The 16669-nt window shown below is 41.7% G+C and overlaps 1 protein-coding gene across 1 annotated transcript in view; it reads left to right on the top strand.

Moving 5' to 3' along the window:
- Window positions 1–5951: 5951 nt before the first annotated feature.
- LOC124741123 (poly [ADP-ribose] polymerase tankyrase-1-like) overlaps window positions 5952–16669 on the top strand; it is a 101803-nt gene continuing 91085 nt past the window's right edge. Inside the window, exon 1 of the mRNA XM_047248656.1 lies at window positions 5952–6047. The gene's annotated coding sequence lies outside the window, so the exon portion shown is untranslated. The remainder of the gene's footprint in view (window positions 6048–16669) is intronic.

The raw sequence follows: 16669 nt of genomic DNA, 5'->3' as shown, positions 1-16669 counted from the left end.
TCTATCAATAATTCATATGATTTTGAAATGCATCTAAGTTGTTTTCTGGGTATTTTTGAACACATTCTAAGTTGGTATCTGAAAGAATCATAAGTTGTTTTCGCATGTATACATAGTCTAAGTGATATCTCTACCAGGGAATTCCCTCGCGTCTAGAAACAAAAACAGAGGACGGTACTATACGAGCTGAGCCGAATAAACCCGAACGGGTGAATGCTATTTGCAGTTTGTTTATGTGGTTGATTGGCAGTGCAAATTATCAGCGTTATTTTATTAGTTAAGTCCATAAATTCAGAGTATCAGAGTGGAAATAACTGGTAAGACGGATTACATATTATATTTCTGCGCTTATCCAATAAAAGGAAATTTTGACAGAAAATTTTTGCCAGATCGCTACATTACCAGTTGTACACTCCCTGGTTAGCAGTCGCTCGGTAGAGAGCGGAAAACGAGTCGTACGAATACGTAATGACGCCTGAACGGGGAATAAACGCGCGATAATTGAACCTGTGGTGCTGGCAGGGTTACTGAAATTAACCAGAGAATAAGCTTTCACAATGGAAGGATTACTCACAGAATTTTCTTGTTAGAACGAGGAAGGAGAGGAAACGGCGACACCACACAAATTATGTGGAAGAATATGACGACTGCAAATTTATATAAAAGATTTGGTACTACTATTTTTCGATCTCGTGAACGAAACGTGATACTATTTCTTAATATAAAACTTTCTGCTTGTAGTAGGCCTAATAGGCATTTGATATTGATACTTCGTGAATTATGCTGTCATGTTACTTACGTAAGCGAGGTAAATAAAAATGATCATTTGTGCGAAAACAGTCTCACTTTTTTGGTGTGTGTTACAATTGCAGCAATATTAGGAAGGGCAGTTCATTTTATCTAGCAGACAGTGGAAAAATAGACATAATCAAGTCGAAAAACCACACAAGTCTTGAGTACTACGCGTATTAACAGTTTTTACAGTATTAGAAGACGACGTCTTGATTTTGCATATAGCAGACCGTTTGACGGACTTTGATGAGGTAGTAGATTCTTTCACAGCAAGGAAGGCACACCATGGAAATCTGTAGCAAGATTAGAGACAAAAAAATTCTGGGACCTAAGAATTAAAGAGATGTGTATTGTTTTTACTGTTTTTTTTTCTTCCTTAGGAGGAGGCAGGATGTGAAACCGAATGACTAGGGGCAGGAAAGACGCTACAGGACAATTTAAATTCCACTGCCCTGAATATACGTTTGATGCCTTCCGTTGCAAAATATACACGATCGAATTCCACAGAGCAAAATACAGTGACATGTGATAGACGAATGCTGTGTGAAGAAGCGTGGCACTCCAGTTTGGCATACTTAAGACCGAATAACTTGTCTTACAAATCCTCGAACATATATATTTTATACATCAAACCCTCGAGAAAGATGCGCAGTACAAAATGAACATATGTTTGAATAATCTAATCTTTTTAAAATTTTTACGTCATATCAGAAACACTCGAGGTGGTGGGGGGAGGATGGGTTCCACTACGTTCCTGCCTCGCTCGCCATGTTGCAACTCTGCGAACTGAAACAGCCTCTCCAGTGCACGGCGCTTTGTCGGTGTGACGTAGGGAGCCGCCGACTTAGCGAAGGCGAGGCGCCGCATATCGCTTGTGAACCACTGCCCTCGACCGCCAGCAGTCGCTATCAAAGTTTATCTTTTTCTTTTCTGAGAAGTAATTACTCACCAGTGCAGATGAGCAACAAACAAACTGCGAAGAAGCGCGCTGCACATGAGGAAAAAGACGTAAAGGCACTCTCTGTATGCACATTTTATGATATGTTTAATATACAGTTCACGTCAAATTATATCGCTGTTTTCATTATACAGGGTGTAGGAAAAAGAATCATCCGATTTGGCACGCCTACATTTTTGAAACTAACAAAGATATAGGAGTTTGGTTCATTAAGTAATGCCCCACATTTTTTCCTCAGAACGTATATATTGTTAACACTCAGAATTTTGTGACAATATACTTCAACATGTCTTGTTCATGTCCTATTTTTCTACGTAGTCTCCATCACGATCTTTGGCTGTACCCCAATGTTGTGGAAGAGCATGTACTCCCCGCTGGTAAAAGCTCTTGTCCTGAGGGCGTAGCCATGTTTTCACTGCATGACTGACACTCTCGTCATGTACGAAGTGTGTTCCCCGTAGAGAATCTTCAAGCGGCCCAAAGAGATGGAAGTGGGGGGGGTTGCAGATCTGGACGGTAGGATGGATGCGGCAGTGATGTACATCCCAGTTTGGCGTTGTGTTCCCGGATACTTATGTGCGGGCATGCATTATTGTGTAGGACCAAGATCTGGATTCTTGTCCGATCGGACATGTCGGAAACGGTTCTTTATTCAGAGTCTTCAAGTATGTCAATGAATTGATGGTTGACTCCCTTGGCATCACATTTACCAGAATGACGCCATCACAATCCCAGAATACTGCTATCAGGATTTTTCCAGCAGAGGCGGTTGTCTTGAATTTCTTATTTTGTAGTGAATGAGGATGATGCCACTCCATTGACATCCTTTTTGTTTGCGGCGCAAAGTGGCGAACCCTGCTTTCGTCACTGGCAACGATCCGTGACAGAAAGGTCCCTCCGCCGGTCTCAAAACTTAAGATGAAATGGCTTTTCTTTGAATCTTGTGGTCCGCTGAGAGCATTTGTGCAACCAATCGTAAGCACCTCTTTGCATATCCGTGAGTCTCGATCATTGCAGACGCATTTCCAATGCTGGCCGACAACTGTCGAGGCAATTGTTGAGTTGTGATGCGCCGGTCGGCACGAATAATGGCTTCCGCACGACTCAGCATGTCTGGAGCAGTGGCTGTGACAAGACGTACCGAGCATGGCTAATCATGGAGTTCCGTTTCTGAATTTCCTGAGGCTGTAACTTTTTTTACCCATCGACCAACTGTACTCCTATCAGCTGCACCATCGCAATAGACCGTACGCAAAATTTTATGGATGTTCACCCCAGTTCGTTTTTCCGCACACAAGAATTCAATAACAGCACGCTGCTTGTAACGTTAGTCGTATGTAGACGCCATGTTGACGCTGTACTACGGCTCTGCCATCTGCCATAACAGTTCGAAACTTCACCGGGCACATAACAAACATAAAATGTGAAGCATCAACAAGGATATTTGTCTTTGTACATTAACGCATTTTCCAAAAAAAAGTGGAACATTACTTACTCAGTGACCCTCGTACAATGAATATTCTTTTTTCATTAACGGGAAACTGAAAAAGTTTCTTTTTCATACCTTTTCGTAGGTGTTCAATATGCTTCCCTTGACATGAATGGCAAATGTCAATCCGGTATTCAAACTGTTACTCACTGCAGCTAGCATGTCCTGAGTTACAGCCTCCACAGCTGCTGTCATGCGATGTCTCAGTTCACTCATTGTTGTTGGTAATGGAGGTCAATAAACACAGTCTTTTATAAACCCCCATAAAAAATAATCACATACAGCCAGGACCGTAGACCTGGATGCCAATAATGTAAGGGTGAATCATTTGGTCCATTGCGATCGATCCATCGTTCAGTAATCCTTTGATTTAAAAATTCCCGCACCTCCAGATGCCAGTGTGGTGGTGCCCAATCCTGTTGGTAAATGAAGTCGTTCGAATCCAGTCTCCAACTGTGGGATTGGATCGCTCACAAGCATATCGAGGCTTGTGCTTCCTGTAACAGTATTCTCGGCAAAGCAAAATGGACCGTACATCTTTTACCGTCTAATTGCACAAAACACATTAAAATTTGGAGAATCCCTCTCATGTTGAACAACTTCATGTCGTTGTTCCGTACCCCATACTCTCGCAGCATTACGGTCCACCTTTCCTTTAAATCGAATGTTGCGTCGTCACTTAACACTAAGGGTGGAAGAAAACTGTCACCCTCCATCTTGCTGACAACGAAATTACAGAACACGCGTTGTCGTTTGTCACATTCACGAAGAGCTTGCAGTGGCTGAATTTTGTACGGTTTCACGTGTAAACGTCTACGCAACACACGCCAGACGAACATCGGAGGCATGTTGAGCTGTCGGCCTGCACGGCGAACGCATTTCTGCGGACTCCTTGTGAAACTATGGCGGATGCGTTCCACGTTTGTGTCAGACACTCGCAGATGTCCCGACGATTTGCCTTTGCGGAAACAACCTGTATCTCGCAATTGTTCGTGCTCTGTGCTGTAGCAGGATCCACACCATACCCAGCACGAAAATCACGCTGAAATGTTACTACCGTCCCGCACTGCACAAACCGTAGAACACAAAACGCTCTCTGTTGTCTTTACTAGAATTGAAGTGGGTGCACACTACTGCTACTTGGCGAGAAGCATGTAAAGCTTGAGAGTTTTCTCTTTCCATCAGTACATTATTCACGCACGTATCTCAAGTAACGTAATAGTTGCATTTTTACCGGGTCATCGAATTTTACACTTAGTTGATTGGAATCGAAAGAAGGTCAGAAAACTCGGAAAGAACAGCTGCAAGCGCAAAATGAAGCATATGAGGAAGAAGAAGGGTTACTATTTGCTGCTGGAATCGCAGATTGATCGGAAAGCATTTTACATTATTGTTAACTTCCTTGAATTCCTAGTTTCCGAGAATCTATTTTTCAAAGGCGTTCATCTCGAAATGAATTTTCTGACATTTGCGTGCAATCTAACTCAAAAAATACAAAACCGATCATTATGAAATTTGATAGTATGATTCTTTATAAAATTACGAAATATTTGAACCACCGTGTGAAATGATATCATGGTTATAAGGGTATTTTTCTTTGCTTAATTAGAGAAAAACAATCCTGAAAATAGAAGTAAATTGTTGCAACGCCTGAAGACATTTTAATATTCATTATTTTCACCTGCACTGAACTTCATATCCTTAGAAAATAAGCTATTAATGTAAAATCAAAATCCTTTTGATTTCAGATGAAAATCGGAATGGCTGCACTGCACGCAATTGGAGAACTATACTCACAACCTTCAGTGGACATCACAGCCTAACTTTGTTAATTTTGGCTGGAATTATTCAAAAAAATTCACAAAAATTGTTCGAAATATGAATTAAGTGATATAAAAATTGCTTAAAATTCTGATTTAATCTTCCCGCCCCAAAAGAATCTCGAAAATTCGGCGTCAAACAGCTTCCTCATGTGGTTTCCCCCCTCAATCACAAGATTATCGACATCTTTATACACTTTCAGGCGCGAACGCCTTCTCATCCAACAGGAAGAATATAGAAAAGGCCAAGGACTGTTTGGAACAGCGAGAGAAATGTAGCAGTCAAGATCTTCTCAATCTTGTAGCTCTACAAATCTGGTCATCAGTTGTTGGGCGCATCGCTGGACCGGGACCACTGTCGTGGCTGGACGTAGTGCTGACGGCAAGTGGGAGGCGCCTCCAGAGGGCGAATAGTGGTCTGTCCGGGGTGCGTATCTCGGAGAAGGAGAGGGAAAGGCCACTGAAATGAACATCTCGTGGTGGGCAAGTACGTCGATGCCGGGCAATGGAGTGGACAGAGGCTGGGAACGAACAGCATCTGACGTGGCCCACGTGGCTTTCTGCTAGTCAGAGGTTCCAGCCACTCTGTTCCGCGATCGCTTATCTCAGTCTCTGCAATTTGGGGCTGAAAGGAAGGACCGTATTGCGCGATGAAACAGTTCAGAAATACCGAATGCATCACTTTGCATTACGGTGCCAGAATGGCCACTGGGCTACAGAATACGCGATATGATTTCACTCACTGGGTTTGCGTAAGAGCAAGAATTCTTAGTGTTTCGGCTAAGATCACATGGCAGAAATATTTCGAACGTCAGACCTATCCAAGTGTTATCGTTGAGGGCGCGGAGGGGGGAAGGAAGGAGGACTGAGGGAGGGAGGGGGTCTCGAGGAAAACTGCGGACAGAGTGGGTGGGAGGCGGCAGCCCAGTCCAGCACAAGAGGCGAGCCTCGCTGCCGACCACCACTGCACTGGCTCCCGACGTGTCTGGTGAGTCTCCACGTACTCCCTCCATCAACGTACGGTAGGTGTATGCTGTGACTATAACTTCGCTCGATTTGGCAGTCTCCTGTTCTCAGTGTTATCCACACTTAAAAGCAGTGGCTATGAAAACGGGGGAAAACTAAAGGAAGGCCGAGACGTTTTTCTCTTTTCCCATCTATTTTCCTCTGCCTGTAGCGTGACAGCTCATATTATGAACTCCTGTGTTGTATCATGTCAGCTATGATCTTTGGTAAATACTGATTCTTACAGCACAATGGAAATAATGGTGCTACTAGCAGTAGTTATTATTGTCCCGAGTTGCATGGTTTTGATACTGGTTTCAGAACGAATGTTGCTTTTGATGTATACTTGTCAGATCTAAATGACAACTGCAGCAGGCGAGGCTTCCGCAATAAAATTTTCCCTCCGCACCAGAGTGTGCCTAATATGAATCTTCCTGGCAGAGCACTTTCCAGAGAAAGTCAAATGTCCCGAGTTCGAGTCTCGGTCCGGCACGCGGTTCTGATCTGCCAGGAACGTTTCAGGCGACAGTTGCTGGAAGACTTCTATAGAGTGGTAATGTACCTAACATCTATCTGCCAGCTGGAAGAAATTCAGATGCTCTGGGTTCATAAATGTTTTTACTAAACTAAGTAACAACATGGAGGAAAGTTGGATGTTGAATTTATGTAGAGGCTGATTCCAGAAGTTTGCTCAACAACGTTGTGCACAACAGCAGGTGTTCGAAACGACGACTAATTGGAACGCGTGCAGCCTTATCTGTGCAAGTACGTGACATACACGATGCTACATATCCCAGTCACTGGATAGAATGGGGAAACCAATTTGCGTGTCTCCTGCGTTCCCCTCATCGGACGCCTCTTAATGTTTTTTATCTCTTCTCATATCAACAACATCGTCTACATGACACGGTGTCTGTAGAAGTTCAGTTTCGTTAACACATGTTGCCGTACAATTTACAGTCCCTCACTCACGTTGGATGGCGTCACTTTATTTGATGTCACACTTTTGAGAACGTGTGTTTTGGTCCTGACATTAAATAATTTGTGCATTACTTAATCAGTTTATTACTTCCCATTCGATCAAGCACCAAGTCGGTACACACTCAAGTTTTATATCAAAGTCCGCACCATTGCAGTAGTTCACTCTATTTCTCAGACGAAATAACTCTTTTATTTCGCACACAATCGCTCTTAGTGTAACGTATACCCGTGTTCTGCAATAACTATTAGTTCCTTCTCGTACTTCCCTTGTCTCCACACTTCTTCTTAATAATCTTATATCGTTTTCGTCGATACACAGCTGACCTTTTCTCTTTCCTTCTGTCTTCTGACTTCTCTGTCGATAATTTCCAAACGAATAGTGGTCTCTCCACACATTTTTGTATTTTAATTTGACAGCGCTGTTGTGTTACTTTGCTGGCTACTTTACCTTTTCCTTAGTTCCTGTGTGCTCAGACTACTTCCACTGCCGGCGTGCTATATTTCGTTTCCACGTAAAGCACAGTCCGACTATTACTATATTCTTTTCAGTAAAATCATTACTTTTCCTACTATTAAAACAAGACTTCCCTCCGACCCACCTGTACACAACCACATCCTTTGTTCAGCTAACTCGCTTTCGTCTTAACAAAATTTCTACATCTGCATCTACATCTATGTGATTCCTCTGCTATTCAGAATAAAGTGCCTGGCAGAGGGTTCAATGAACCACCTTCAAGCTGTCTCTCTACCGTTCCACTCTCGAACAGCGAGCGGGTAAAACGAGCACCTAAATTTTCCTGTGCGAGCCCTGGTTTCTCTTATTTTATCGTGATGATCATTTCTCCCCATGTAGGTGGGTGCTAACAGAATGTTTTCGCAATCAGAAGAGAAAACTGGTGATAGAAATTTCTTGAGAAGATCCTGTCGCAACGAAAAACGCCTTTGTTTTAATGATTGCTACTCCAGTTCACGTATCATGTCTGTGACACTACCTCCCCTATTTCGCGATAATACAAAACGAACTGCCCTTCTTTGTACTTTTTCGGTGTCATCCATCAGTCCCACCTGATGCGGATCCCACACCGCACAGCAATAATCCAGAATAGAGCGGACAAGCGTATAGTAAGCAGTCTCTTTGGTAGACCTGTTGCACCTAAGTGTTCTGCCAATGAATCGCAGTCTTTAGTTTCCTCTACCCACAATATTATCTATGTGATCGATCCAATTTAGGTTATTTGTAATTGTAATCCCTAAGTATTTAGTTGAATTTACAGCCCTCAGATTTGTGTGACTTATCGCATAACCGAAATTTAGCTGATTTCTTTTAGTACTCATGTGAATAACTTCACACTTCTCTTTATTCAGGGTCAATTGCCACTTTTCGCACCATACAGATATATACATCATTTTGCAAGTCGTTTTGGTCATCTGATGACGTTACAAGACGATAAAGACAGCATCATTTGCAAACAATCTAAGACGGCTACTCAGGTTGTCTCCTATGTCGTCAATATAGGTCAGGAACAACAGAGGGCCTATAACACTTCCTTGGGGAACGCCGGATATTTCTTCTGTTTTACTCGATGACTTTCCGTCTATTACTACGAACTGTGACCTTTCTGACAGGAAATCACGAATCCAGTCGCACAACTGAGGTGATACTCCGTAGGCATGCAGTTTGGTTAGAAGACGCTTGTGAGGAACGGTGTCGAAAGCCTTCTGGAAATCTAAAAATATGGAATCAATTTGACATCCCCTGTCGATAGCACTTATTACTTCATGAGTATAAGGAGCTAGTTGTGTTTCACTAGAACGATATTTTCTGAATCAGTGATGACTATATGTCAATAAATCGTTTTCTTCGAGGTACTTCATAATTTTCGAATACAGTATATGTTCTAAAACCCTACTGCTAATCGACGTTATTGATATAGGCCTGTAATTCAGATGATTACTCCTACTTCCCTTTTTGGGTATTGGTGTGACTTGAGCAATCTTCCAGTCTTTAGGTGCGGATGTTTCTGTGAGGGAGCGGTTGTACATAATTGCTAAATATGGAGCTATTTTATCAGCATACTCTGAAAGGAACCTGACTGCTATACAATCTGGAACGGAGGCGTTGCCTTTATTGAGTGATTTAAGCTGCTTCGTTACTCTGAGGATATCTTCTTCTACGTTTCTCATCTTGGCCGTTGTTCTTGATTGGAATTCAATAATATATACTTCGTCTTCTTTGGTGAAGGAGTTTTGGAAAACCGTGTTTAATAACCCTGCTTTGGTGGTACTGTCATCAGTGACTGCACCGTTGTTATCGTGCAGTGAAGGTACTGATTGCGTTTTCCCACTGGTGTGCTTTATATATGACCAGAATTTCTTTGGGTTTTCTGCCAGATTTCGAGACAGAATTTCGTTGTGGAAATTATTAAAAGCACCTCGCATTGAAGTACGCGCTATATTTCGAACTTCTGTAGAACTTTGCCAGTCTTCGGGATTTTGCGTTCTTTTGAATCCGGAATGCTTTTTTCGTTGCTTCTGCAACAACGATCTGACCCGTTTTGTGTACCATGGGGGATCAGTACCATCAATTTGCACAAATTAAAATTCTCATACAGGGCTAAAATATTCTCTTTTACTCACAAAGCATTAGGAATTTTATACTCACTGCGATTAATTTAGTTTAAGATCAGTAATGCCTACTTGTGTTGGCAACAGGTAATTATTGCTTGTCTGAAATCTCACTTTTAAGTCGCTGGAAGGCGATATAGTTTTATGAGGATTAACAACAAGAGTGTGCCTTTTACCGATGTCTTTATGGGGCCTCGCACGCCATTTCCCCCCATTCCGAGGTCAGTTTCATTCCTGCGACACCCTTCGATCTCTGTTATGAAGGTCAGTCTCCACCAGTGCAGAAAGGATTCCGTTAACGCCACAGCTGCCCTGTAGAACTTTGTGGCCTACACAGTCAAGGACTTTGGCACAAAATATACAGCGGAATATTTGATTTTGTTTACCTCTGCAGTCATTCATTTTCTGAGGTTCGGTCCTGTTTTCTCTATACAGAACGCTTGGCAAAAGTCAAAGTGAGCGCTGTTAAGACGTTCTGGTCAGCCACATGAGTCAGTATTCTATCCGAGTTACACTCTCATAGACTTTTGAAAAGAATTGAAGTACTCTAGTAGGTCTGGAACTAATTTCGCTTATCTGCGTTTTTACAGATCTCTGTTTCCAAGCGTCATTAAAGTCTGTCAGGAAGTACGGCCCCAGTCATTAAATGATCACATGCAGACTTAATAATATTCCTATCAACTTCGAACCAGATTAAAATAGAAATAATTCAATTGCGCCTGTACTGGGTTTGTTGCCACTTTGAAGAAGTAACGCCCGCATCTCGTGGTCGTGCGGTAGCATTCTCGCTTCCCACGCCCGGGTTCCCGGGTTCGATTCCCGGCGGGGTCAGGGATTTTCTCTGCCTCGTGAAGGCTGGGTGTTGTGTGCTGTCCTTAGGTTAGTTAGGTTTAAGTCGTTCTAAGTTCTAGGGGACTTATGACCACAGCAGTTGAGTCCCATAGTGCTCAGAGCCATTTTTTGAAGAAGTAACCAGAGTCGCTATGGCAGAAACTGACACGGTAGCGGGTCGGCCCCATATGGTAATCAGATTATGAGGGAGAAAATGTGGCCCTGATAATCTGTTTTTCATAATTTTTTAGTTTCTCGTCGTAATAAATTGTGCTTCGTTTTCTCCACACATTACCCATCCACAAAATTAGTAGGAACTGACCCTTTGCACAGATACTAGGTACACTCTTGGGAACAGCAGTTATACCTGTGTGGAATGCTACTTCACAACTACGAAAGGTCGACCATTATCTGAAGAAGGAAAGGAAGGACTGAAAACCGTACCTCTTATTGTTGATAAACTGAGGAAGGAATGAGGTAACAAGTCCACATGAGCATTTTACACTATGTCCAGAACACACATGATCACACTGCCATGCATGTGTTGACCAGGTATGTAAGCGTACTTCATCATTTGTGTGTTGTTGTTGTAGTAATGGTATTAGTAGTAATAGCAGTAGTTTATTTGTAGATAACGTTTTACAGGTTACCTACTGAAACTTACAGCCCTCTGAATCTGCTTAGTATATTCATCTCTTGGTCTCCCTCTAACATGTTTACCCTCCACGCTGCCCTCCAGTACTAAATTCAACATCTGTTGATGCCTCAGAACACGTTCTACCAACCGACCCATCTTCTAGTCAAGTTGTACCACAAATTCCTCTTCTCCCCAACTCTATTCAGAACCTACTCATTAGTTACGTGATCTATCCATCTAATCTTCGGCATTCTTCTGTAGCACCACATTCCGAAAGCTTCTCTTCTTGTGTAAAACCATTTATCGTCCAAGTTTCACTTCCATACAGGGCTACACTCCATACAAATACCTTCAGAAAAGACTTTCTGGCACTTAAATCTATACTTGATGCTAACAAATGTCTCTTCTTCAGAAACGCTTTCCTTGCCACTGCCGGTCTGCTTTTTATATCCTCTCTACTTCAACCATCATCAGTTACTTCATTCCCCAAATATCAAAACTCATGAAGTTTCTCATTTCCTAATCTAATTCCCTCAGCGTCACCTGATTTAATTCAACTACATTCCATTATCCTCGGTTTTCTTTTGTTGATGTTCATATTATATCCTCCTTTCAAGACCCTGCCCATTCAGTTCAACTGCTCTTCCACGTCCTTTGCTGTGTCTGATGGAATTACAGTGCAGTCGCAAGACCCAATGTTTTTATATCTTCGCCATGGATTTTAATTCCTATTCCAAATTTTTCTTTTGTTTCCCTTACTGCTTGCTCAATGTACACATTGAATAACATTAGGGATAGCCTACAACCCTGTCTCACTTCCTTCCCAACCACTGCTTCCCTTTCATGCCCCTCCACTCTTATAACTGCCACCTGATTTCTATACAAATTGTAAATAGCTTTTCGCTATTATACCCCTGCCGCCTTCAGAATGTAAAAGAGAATATTCCAGTCAATATTGTAAAAATCTTTCTCTAAGTCTACAAATGCTGGAAACGTACGTTTGCCTGTCCTTAATCTATCTTGCAAGATAAGTCGTGGGGTCAGTATTGCCTCTTGTGCTCCAACATTTGTACGGAATCCAAACTGATCTTCCCCGAGGCTGGCTTCTACCAGTACTTCAATTCGTTTGTAAAGAATTCGTGTTAGTATATTGCAGCTGTGACTTATTATACTGATAGTTGGGTAATTTTCACACCTCTCAACACCTGCTTTTATGGGATTGCAATTATTACATTCTTCTTGAAGTCTGAGGGTATTTCGCCTGTCTCATACATCTTGCACACCTGATTGTAGAGTTTTGTCAGGGCTGGCTCTCTCAAGGCTATTAGTAATTCTAATGATATGTCTACTCCCTGGGCCTCGTTTCGACTTAGGTCTTTAAGTGGTCTGTAACATTCTTCACACAGTGTCATATCGTCCATTTTTGAGACGTTTGTATTTCTTTTTGCCTGTTTTATTTACTGCATTTTTATATTTTCTCCTTTCATCAGCTAAATTCAATATCTCTTCTGTTACCCAAGGATTTCTACTAGCCCTCGTGTTTTTACCTCCTTGATCCTCTGCTGCCTTCACTGTTTCGTCTCTGAATGCTACCCATCCTTCTTCTACTAGAGTGCTCTCCCTCATTCTAATAAATTGTTTCCTAATACTCTGAAACTCTCTACCACCTCTGGTTCTTTCAATTTAACCAGGTCCCATCTCCTTAAATTCCCACCTTTTTGCCGTTTTTTCAGTTTTAATCTACAGTTCAATAGATTGTGCCTTACTATTGAAAACCTGGTTCCTAAACCTCTGTCTTACCATTACATAATCTATCTGAAACCTTTCAGTGTCTCCAGGCCTCTTCCACGTATATAATCTTCTTTCACGGTTCATAAACCAAGTGTTAGCTATGATTAAGTTATGCTCTGAGCAAAATTCTACGAGGTGGCTTACTCCTTCATTCCTTACCCTCATTCCTTGTTCACCTACTACTTTTCCTTGTCTTCCTTTTTCTACTGTTGAATTCCAGTCCCCCATGACTATTGAATTTTCGTCTGCCTTCACTCTTTGAATAAATTATTTTATTTCATCATAGATTTCATCAATCTCTTCGTCATCTGGGGAGCTAGTTGGCATATAAACTTGTACTACTGTAAGCTTCGTATCTATCTTGGCCATAATAATGCGTTCACTATGCTGTTTGTAGTAGCTTATCCGCCTTCCTATTTTTTTATTCATTACTAAACCTACTCCTGCATTACCCCTGTTTGATTTTGTATTTATAACCCTGTATTTACACTACCAGAAGTCTTGTTCCTCCTGCCACCGAACTTCACTAATTCCCACTATATCTAACTTTAATCTATCCATTTTCCTTTTTAAATTTTCTAACCAAAATGCCTGATTAAGGGATCTGACATTCCACACTCTGGTCTGTAAAGCACCAGTTTTGTTTCTCTTGATAACGATGTCCTCCTGAGTAGTCCCTGCCCTGAAACAGACAACACAGTAGTAACCGAGCAATCCAAAATACAAAGGTAGACATTTGTAAACGGTAAAGGAACAATTTAGTACCCAAATGTGTAACACCAAATTCTTTTTCTCGAGTGCAGCAACTTGAGAAGTCCTTAACCTGTTACCTTGTTTGATCATGATACATACCACAATCTTTAACTAACAGACATAGTAAGGTATTCAGATTCAGTGTCATATCCCACATGCCATTACACAGTATAATAGAGAAATCATAAACGGCACACAGTCTGCTTACAACAGAAATAGACACAACATTAAACTTCAGAAGTAAGATATACAAATCCGAATACACAAGGTGAGAAGACTTCTGAGTGAACCCCAACTGACAGCCCACACACTAATGACAATTTGAAGCGTCAAATTCTCTGTCCACTTGACAGGAATTTACAAAATAAAAATCAGAGCTCTCATCGGATAGGATTACGAGACGCACGACCGACTGACACTTTAATTCGGATCGCACTTTATGAAAGTTCAGTGGGCCGGTGGTAATTTAACTGGTACGGCAAACTGCCTTAATGCATTCAGCCCAGCTCACAGCCAAACGATCACAACTCAGCACGAGTGCCTCGGCGACACATACATCAAAACCCGCTTACTGAACAGACGCTGGGATGCTCACCGTAAGGACTGGATCGTAAAGTCCCAGTTACACGATGCGCATAAACCGTATGCCTATGCACCAGCGCCCCAAGTGTGCATATCTGTAACTACAGACTGGTCCACGTCGACCTATTACACTACCCACCAGGGAATGATCCTGTCGCACATGCGCAATAGATGGTAGTAACGCGCGAAACACAAATAGAACTGTCTGATCTCTTGTAAAGTCGTCCGTTCTACCGCTAGAAACACAAGTGGAACAGTGTGATATATTGTAACGCCATTCGATCAGGGTACCTGTCTAATAAGAAGTTGTTTTCTTATTATTATTTATTAAGTAATTGTTATTCTCTAATATAGGTTACTACTGTTAAGAATAACAGACCCAACAGTTAGTTTTATATTACGACACTTGGCTACAAAGGTACATCTAAATTTACATTTATACAGCATTCTACACGTGGAGGACGCACTTGTCTTAGGAGTTGTTGCTCTGGTAGTGACTGTCAATCTTCGGATTAGTGCAGAACGACGGTGTGAACGAAAAGCCAGATTTTGTTGGGTTTGACTCTGGGACAGGGCTTATGCGTTCCTCAAGAGTTCTTAAAAGCCAGTGGCTGAAAGGGAGGAACGAAGGCATTCAAATATATTCACTGCTAATGAAAGAAGTGAGGCCCGGAGATCCACAAGAATTTCGGAACTTCGAGAGGATGGACATGGCTTGATTCCAGAAACTGTTCTCTGAGATAGAAGAGGGAATTAGCAAGTATGACACTGTGATGAGGGTGCCTATCCTATCTCACAATCTCGAAAGAGAGAATTAAATCATATGTTTGCAGGTCTTGTGATCATACCAGCCTAGATCGCTGATAAAATAACGGCTCACGCCCTATTATGTGGCAGGCTGTTTCTAACATTACGTTACCTGGCGACTGTGGAATCTTGCAAGTCCGGCTTTTAGCCACAGGTTAGCACAGCCCACCATCCGAAAGTTGTTTTGGGTATATTCACTCCATTTAGCAACACTTTAAAGGCCAAATATTTAAAGGTGCACTTGTGTTATTTTTCCAAGTTATATATATATATATATATATATATATATATATATATATATATATATATATATATATATATATATATATGTCCTACTCAGCTTATTGCAGGCCTCGTCTGTCGCACTGGGAAAAACTGCACGCTGTGGAACTGATTTTTAAGCTCTCTCGGATTCAGCAACTTATGTAACCACACATCCGCCCCAAAGCAATGGGCTACCTTCGTTCGTTTAAAACAACTTCGTCATAACTGAAACATATTGTTTTTGTGGTCTTCAGTACAAAGATTGGTCTGATGCAGCTCTCCATGCTACTCAATCCTGTGCAAGCTTCTTCATCTCCCAGTACCTACTGCAGCCTACATCCTTCTGAATTTGCTTATTGTATTCATCTCTTGGTCTCCCTTTACGAATCTTAGCCTCCACGCTGCCCTCCAATACTAAACTGGTGTCTGGAAACGCGTGACTGCTACGGTTGCAGGTTCCAATCCTGCCTTGGGCATGGATGTGTGTGATGTCCATAGGTTAGTTAGGTTTAAGTAGCTCCAGGGGACTGATGACCTAAGAAGTCCCATAGTGCTCAGAGCCATTTGATTTTTGAACCATTTGAACTAAATTGGTGATCCCTTGATGCCTCAGAATGTGACCTGCCAACCGATCCCTTATTCTAGTCAAGTTGTGTCACAAACTCCTCTTCTCCCCAATTATATTCAATACCTCCTCATTAGTTATGCGATCTACCTGTCTAATCTTCAGCATTATTCTGTAGCACCACATTTCTAAAGCTTCTATTCTCTTCTTGTCTAAACTATTTATCGTCCATATTTCACTTCCGTACATTGCTACACTCCATACAAATACTTTCAGAAACGACTTCCTGACACCTAAATCAATACTCGATGTTAACAAATTTCTCTTCTTCAAAAACGCTTTCCTTACCGTTTCCAGTCTACATTTTATATCCTCTCTACTTCGACCATCATCAGATATTTTGCTCTCCAAATAGCAAAACTCCTTTACTACTTTAAGTGCCTCATCTCCTAATCTAATTCCCTCAGCATCACCCGACTTAATTCGACTACATTCCATTATCCTAGTTTTGCTTTTGTTCATCTTATATCCTCCTTTCAAGACACTGTCCATTCCATTCAACTGCTTTTCCAAGTCCTCTGACAGAATTACAAAGTCATCAGCGAACCTAAAAGATTTTTTTCTTCTCCATGGATTTTAATACTTACTCCGAACTTTTCTTTTGTTTCCTTTACTGCTTGCTCAATATATAGATTGAATAACATCGGAGATAGGCTACAATCTTGTCTCACTCCCTTCCCAACCACTGCTTCCATTTCATGTCCCTCGA

Source organism: Schistocerca piceifrons, unplaced genomic scaffold, assembly GCF_021461385.2.
Source record: "Schistocerca piceifrons isolate TAMUIC-IGC-003096 unplaced genomic scaffold, iqSchPice1.1 HiC_scaffold_1870, whole genome shotgun sequence".
NCBI lineage: Eukaryota > Metazoa > Arthropoda > Insecta > Orthoptera > Acrididae > Schistocerca > Schistocerca piceifrons.
Note: the sequence above shows the minus strand (reverse complement) of the source record. Positions and strands in the feature narration are given on the sequence as shown.